Source organism: Nicotiana attenuata, unplaced genomic scaffold (assembly GCF_001879085.1).
Source record: "Nicotiana attenuata strain UT unplaced genomic scaffold, NIATTr2, whole genome shotgun sequence".
In the NCBI taxonomy this organism is placed as follows: domain Eukaryota; kingdom Viridiplantae; phylum Streptophyta; class Magnoliopsida; order Solanales; family Solanaceae; genus Nicotiana; species Nicotiana attenuata.
The window spans coordinates 1-7,624 of NW_017671409.1; the positions used below are offsets into that span (position 1 = coordinate 1).

General features: G+C 36.0%; 1 long non-coding RNA gene across 1 annotated transcript; it reads right to left on the minus strand.

The window, feature by feature from the left end:
* Positions 1–230: 230 nt before the first annotated feature.
* Positions 231–3,817, minus strand: LOC109208113. Its single transcript, XR_002065109.1, has 4 exons — positions 3,610–3,817; positions 1,611–1,661; positions 1,021–1,108; positions 231–670 (listed from the first exon to the last, which is right to left on the minus strand). It is a non-coding gene; the product is annotated as an uncharacterized LOC109208113 (long non-coding RNA).
* Positions 3,818–7,624: the final 3,807 nt, after the last annotated feature.

Consider the following 7,624-nt stretch of genomic DNA (forward strand, 5'->3'; position numbering starts at 1 on the left):
AAAGTAAGTGTGATTTGCTACCGAACTTTGTGTTCGCTGAAACACTGGGGTTTGAAGTACCACTACACCAGTGTGTAATTCGTTCTATCCTGGGAGGAAATAATCCATAACCTTGGGTACTAGGAGGGGATTAAATTCCTTAAGGAAACACTGTGAATTCAGTGGGCTCGAATTGGTTTATGTCATTTCTGTTTATATTCATTACTGTTTATATTCATTTATATTTTCAGAATTTATTTTACAAATACAGTGTAATAACAATAACAACAAACCAAGTCATACCCAATAGCTTAACTCAGAATATTGAATCTTACCCCATTTCATTCCTTGAGGTAGGAGCGGGACATGAATCAAACCATGTCGAAACATACTTTTTACATTGATTAACAATTCTTTCTAATGCAGAATTTGTTAGTGATTCCTTTGGGTTAAAATCCCTAAGAAAATCACCCATGTATCTCTACATAGTATTAATACAGTACATTCCTTGTCTGCAAGGGGATAACCAGGTAGTTAACACACAAAAACTCTGGAAATCTCAGTTTCAAATCCCAACTAAAATCACTAAGAGTGAGTCTATCAACTCCGCCCCCGGTGAGTAGGATTACATAGCCCCAGTGCTTGTAGGTTGTGCAAGCTGCCTGATGGATAAACCAAATGGGCGTGCAAGCTAACTCACACATTCAAATCAAAAGAAAAAACCTATTGAGTGCGTACACACACAAAAAGAAAAAAAAACTTTGGATAGAATTTAGGGAAGCAGCTTGTCATTATTGCTGAATCAATATATTCTAAAGTACCATGCACGGCATTTTTGGGATTTTTTTTTTTTTAAATAAGAGCATTCCTTGGGAATTACATTAACCTCACATCTAATGAGAAACAATGCAATAGTTCTGAAATGCTTATGATGCAGAACGACTCAGATTAATTGCCTATAAAATAAATTATAAAAGAGGAGGGTTGGGGGTTGGGGGGTGGGGGGTGGGAGTGGGGACATGAATTCAGAAGATTACTTACTGGCTAATGCCTGACGATATGCTTGAACAAAAGCCCTTGCCAATATAGAAGAGCCCATTACAATTAAATTAGCAAGAATTTTTGCAGCCTGCCTCAAGAACAACATGATTGTGTTTCCCGCATTAAGATATCAATTCAAGTAAGCGCATGGTTCATGAGAATGCACTTGAAAGGATAGGGAAAACATCAAAGAACAGTGATGTAATGTGAGGTATGACCCTAAACATCCACTTTTTCTATGATAAGAACCATGTTGGTAAAAAGAGTAAATTTATGATTCTACTTTTGTGTAGGGGGGTAGAGGGGAGGTCACATGGACATGGTTAGTCGTTAAATCATTTTTACTAATACATCAAATGCGTTACCATTTCAACCCAGCTAAGTAAAGAGAGAGCCTAACTTAAAATGGCAAAAGAACAAAAAAGGAAGAGTTAGACTAAAAAACCCTTAACTTACCAAAAAGACTTTTGAAGAATTCTATAAACCAGCAAAATGATGATACTCAAATTCAAAGGAAGAAGGAATTGGCAGAATGCACATCTGGATGAATATTGCACCAAGAATAAAAAAAGTTAAAAGTACAAACATACCATTGATGAAATTAGGAGATGACCCCAACCAGGAAAGCGGAAATGAGTAACCTAAGAAAAGACCAAACACCAAAGTGGATCAATTAGATTAAAAAATCAAAAAGCTACTTGTATACATGATATTAGTTGTCCCAATAAGACCAAATACCATAAATAGTAAAAAATAAAAATACAGAAAAAAGAAGCTGGAATCCAAGCATTGAAGGTTAAACATTTTCGTTTCTTTATAAGGCCAGTCAAAGGTTACACATATTGTGCTTATTTAAGCATCTATGAGTTTGAAGAAAACAACTATACCAACCATCCTCCAGATGGAATACTTTACTCACAACACATCAGACTATAACTATCAGACAACAAACGAAATGATTCCTTCACGAGTCTTCCATGCTTTGCATTCTCTTCCACCAGATGTCAAAGGCTCATTAAGGCGCACTTAAGCCCCGAGGCTAAGAAAAGCTCAAGGAGGGCGCTTCACCTCGCTTAAGTTGTGTCCGTGTAGGCAAGCCACTAAAGTGTGTGCCTCAATGCCCATGAGTTCTATCTTGAACTGAGCGGTACTAAACAACAAATATTATCAGCAAATAAGTGTATTAGTTGTTGAGGAAAACATTAGGAGTGAATTTGTTTCTTTTTTGTTGAGTTGCATAATGTATTTTATTTTTTCCTTCAGTTGCGCCTTTTTTTTTTTTACTAAAGCCCGCATTTTAGCTGCGCTTTGCGCTTAAAGCCCCAATCGACCTGGAACTCTTTTTAGAACTTTTCGCTTTTGACAACACTGTTTCACTCCCTTGTCATCCAAATTCTTATTAAGTATCAGTGACTTCTTCTTTTAATTATATCTAAGACAAATTCACTTCCCCTTAACAAAAATGTTATTTTGTTTAGACTTTCGATGCATTAAGCAGAATCATTCCCTCGGTGAAAAAATCCCACATTAATTATATTTTCATATAATCCAAAAACAAAAAGACAAAGCAGAGCTCAAAATGTGGAAAGTAGAGCATATGCTACACATATTATTACCAAAAAGAATCTTTCTAAACTCTGCACAATTTACTGATGCAAAGCAGCTTATCTCTTGTAAGGTATACGGTCTTAAATAAGAGTTCCTCACAGCAAAAAGTGGCATTAAGTAATTTCAACAGGTGATGATGGATATCATCTGTATAACCCCTTTATTTCACTAAAGAAGCAGCAGATATAAACTTTGATACAGAAATGCAAAAGCAAATCCAGTCGCTCCATGGCTTTGCAACTTTTCATTCAGTACCACTAGGTCCAAAACAATGTTGGTCACAAAAATGTAACCGGCTTTTGGGAGAATATGGCTCTTGACCAACTACAATCCAGCCTTGTTCAATTTAGTTGGCTGCTGGCCACTGTTCAAAACATACTCATTATACTCAATTTAGTTGGATATTGTGTTTCAAGAGAAGGCAAAAGACTAGGAAGTTGTGCAAGTATAAAATACTTTTGCAGAAATTTCCTAATGCCCAGCCTCTTTGTATTTACTTTCAATAACTTAGTAGGCCTCTTAATACAATAAAATTTTATCCTTTATCACTTGAATATGTTATAAAGAAATGGTTTCCCTTGATGGTAGACATTTAGCACTCAACTAGAATCAGTCCATCTATTCTACTTGTATTCAACCAATCATTTAAGACACTTAACAATGAAATTGTAAGAAAGTTATACATACATACAAAAAAAAAAAGCTAACTCTATATTCTATGATCAAATTGTTTCAAGCCCAATGTAAGCTTAACTAAGGATTACCGTTACATCCAAAAAGCTGAAAACTTTGCAATCGCGTTTGGCCTTTTCAAACAATTCAAAGCATATCAATGAAAACACAATCGAAAATGGAAACACTTTTCAACAGCGATAAGGTAAAGATTAAACAATTTGGATAAATAAGAAAAAATGTCAACTTTAACTTTTCGGATAATCAGTTAATTCTTAAAAAGTTGAAACTTACAGAGAAAAATCGTACCTTTTGACAGCAAAGGCGAATTACGAATGAGAAATCAGATAATGATGAATTCGAAGGCACTCGGAATTAAAGAAAATTTTCGGGGTTGGAAGAAATATGGGTGATTTTATACGTAGGATTTTTAGGTGTGAGAGCTTCTCGATTTGCCTAGAAAAAATTAGGCAGAAGTGGCAACCCACAAAAGGACGAGGCTATGTTTTTTTCTTTTTTTTTTTTTTTTTTTTCAATTTGTGTTGGTTTGGTTGAGAATTTGACCAAAATCACCCTAACTTTCGCTACATCCTTATAATATTTCACTTAATCTAAAACATCTTTTAAGTTTCACAAAAGTATCCCTCTGTTAAATTTCCATCCATATTTAACAGATTCTAATATGCTCACGTGACTTTTTCTTTTTCCCAGAAAGAAGAGCCACCAACTTCAGCGAGCTCTTCATTCTTAACAAACGTGTGTTGCATCTTTTCTCGTCTTTGATTTTCTCCGATCTCTTTCTCGTGAAATCAATTAAAAATTATTTTTTCTCCAATTTGCTATTTCTATATCCTTTTCATGTTTCAGATTTCCGATTACTAATCAATCAAATTTTCTCATTTCTTTTTCATGCAGTATTTTCTTTTGCAGAATATGAATCTTTTGAATTGGTTTCAGCGCCTTTTTTCTGTATTTGGGTAGAGTATTGCGTGCAAAACTGAAAAATATGCAGATTTTGGTCTGCGAAAACTTAATAATGTGTTGTTTTGGTGTGTAGAAATTGAAAAATGTATGCAGAAATTAATAGAAGTGCAGATTTTGGTGTGCAGAAATTAAAAAAAGTGTGCAGAATGCAATATATTGCAAGTGTAAGTGCAAAAATTAAAAATTGTGTGCAGAAACTGAAATATAAGTTTAGAATCAATTAGATGCATCGTTATCTCTAATTACAGAAATACCAAATGCCAAAAGTTGAAACATGTAAAAAATTAAAGTCTGAAAACTTCATAATTGAGTCATACGAAATGAACTTAATTCGCTTGGTCGTCATCACATTACAAAATGAACTTGCGTCATTACAAAATGAACAAAATGGAAATGACTGTCACATCTATGATGCTATATATGCAACTTGGCACATTCATGCTACTGGCCTCTTCTAACCTGAAAAGGGAATAAGAGGACCTTAAGATAGATGAATTTCATTACAGTGAAGTAAGACAAACAATATTGATATATGCATCTCAACGGAAGTTTGTCACGAAAAGGTGCAGATTCTTGCGTCCAACTTGTTGTATTCTCAACCATAATAGAGTCCAAAAATGAAGTGCAGTTTGTTGGTTCTGGTTCAACGACACTATATAAAGAGCAAGTTCTTTTATTGTGGATGGTCTACCACACTTGCTACAATCAACTGATTTTTGTTTTCATTTTATCCTAGTCCTCGAGGCTCCAGGCTCATCCACTTCTTTCTTTCTTAATCTTTGTTTCTTTCTTTTATTCTTTTTCAAATAAGAAGGTGGAAATAGCTTAGGATTAGATGGTTTAGGCCATAAATCTTGCCCATTCATAGGGAATATGGTTGTATATGCTTTCCTGGATGTCTCAACCTTGTAGCAGTCGTGAACATAGTCTACAATCTCTATCTTTTTTCATCCATACAGCACAAATAGCATGTTTGCAAGGTATCCCTGATAATTCCCATTTTCTACAGCTACATATCTTGTTATACAAGTCCACAGCATAAGTGTGAGCGTAACTGTGTTAAAACACAAAATCAGAAGAAAAAAAACTGTTAGAAGAATTAAAGAAATCTGGAAAATAGTAGAGAATCATAAATATTCCGAGTCCACAAGTTTCTTGTGTGTCCTTAAGGAATTTTAACCCCCTCACAAGTTGCCAAGGTAATGGATTAAATCCTCCCAGGATAAAACGGAATACACCTTCCTGCAACAGTGGCAATACTAACTGCAGGATCCCAACGAACTCAAAGAACGGAGCAAAATCACACTTACGAATTGGAGAGAGAGAGATTGCGAATTAGGATGCAGTATATTCAAAAAGAAAGAAGTTCTGTTTTCGTGTGTAGAAAATGGAGCCTTGCCTCAGAATTTATAGGCAATTATCAGAAGAGGTGTCGATCATTTGACAAATCCGAATCCGAAGCCGAAGCCGAAGCCGAAGCCGAAGCCGAAGCCGAAGCCGAGCGAGCGACGACGACGGCGCGAGGGTTCATTCTCTTCAACTCCTTTTAAGAGCTTTAAGAAGTGATTCTATATATAAGCACACAAATGTGATTGTCCCTTACCAATGAGGGACAAAGTGCAAGACAAAAGTTCACTTCTTCAAATTTTCATTTTTTCCTCCATTTTATTTCCCTCCATTTCCAATTCACACTTCTTCTACTTTAAAGCCCAATGGCTTAAAGTCCAACAATCCCCCACATGAATGGGAATGGCTGTATCAAGAAAGATCATAGATGAAAGCTGTGTGATTTGCAAGTAAGGATTAATTGCATCTGGATAAGTAGGTTTCCCTTTGAACTTTCCGTAGTGAACATATGTCGGATATACTCGGTCAATCGGTAGATTTGATATCTTTGAACCGTCGAACTTTAGTGTATACCTAGACAACCATATGTCACACAATAAAACCTTAACCGTCTTTTAGTTCTCATTGTTGTGTTCGTTCAGCCATGAACACCGCCTGGTCTCATAAGTGCGTAGAGAATTGGCCTTACAGAATTCTCATTGAAGCGGCTTCCACTTCACACTTACATAGGTGATTCCTAAGCGTGTAATCCTTAAGATTGACACTATTTGATAACTACCACATCAAACTTAGGTAATCATTAAAGAACGTGTAAAGTTCTATCCTTGTTACTGAACATTGTCTTCATCACGAGAAGGGACCAAAGATTTTACTTTGACAATGTTGAACCGGTCAATCACAACTTTGTTTGAGCTCCTTGAACCTAGATCTCGGAACATCCAAAATTCTAGGTAGAGTTACCGCCATGTTGACTTGTCCTCGGCCATAGTCACATTCCCTTAGATGATTTCTCAACTCCCTCTCTAGTTAAGCCTTTTGTAAGCGGATCCGCCACATTATCCTTTGATCTTACATAATCAATAGTGATAATTACACTAGAAAGTAGTTGTCTAACGGTGTTATGTCTTCGTCGTATATGACGAGACTTTCCGTTATGCATAACGCTCCCTGCCCGTCCTATTGCAGCCTCACTATCGCAATGTATGCAAATAGGAGCCAAAGGTTTTGGCCAGAACGGAATGTCTTCTAAGAAATTTCGAAGCCATTCAACTTCTTCACCGGCTTTATCCAAAGCTATAAACTCCGATTCCATTGTAGAGCGAGTGATGCACGTTTGTTTGGAAGACTTCCAAGATAGTGCTCCTCCACCAACAGTAAAAACATATCCACTTGTGGACTTTGTTTCTGTTGAGCCGGTTATCCAATTTGCATCACTATATCCTTCGATAACCGCAGGATATTTATTGTAATGCAAAGCGTAGTCTTGGGTATATTCCAAATATCCCAGAACTCGTTTCATTGCTACCCAGTGATGTTTGTTGGGATTACTTGTGAATCGACTAAGTTTACTTATCGCACAAGCTATATCAGGTCGTGTACAGTTCATGATGTACATTAAGCTTCCCAACACACAAGCATACTCCAATTGAGACGCATTTTCACCTTTATTCTTTATAAGATGATGATTTAAGTCAATTGGAGTTCTTGCACTTCTAAATTCCAAATGTTTGAATTTTTCAAGTACCATTTTCACGTAATGTGATTGAGACAAAGCTTGACCTTGAGGAGTCCTCTGGATTTTAATTCCTAGAATTACATCGGCAGCTCCTAAGTCTTTCATATCAAACTTACTAGCAAGCATGCGCTTAGTAGCTTGAATGTCGGCAATGTCTTTGCTCATTATTAGCATATCATCAACATATAAGCAAAACAATGACTATATGATTTGGAAAACGTTCTTAAATGTAAAACACATTTATCACATTCATTAAAA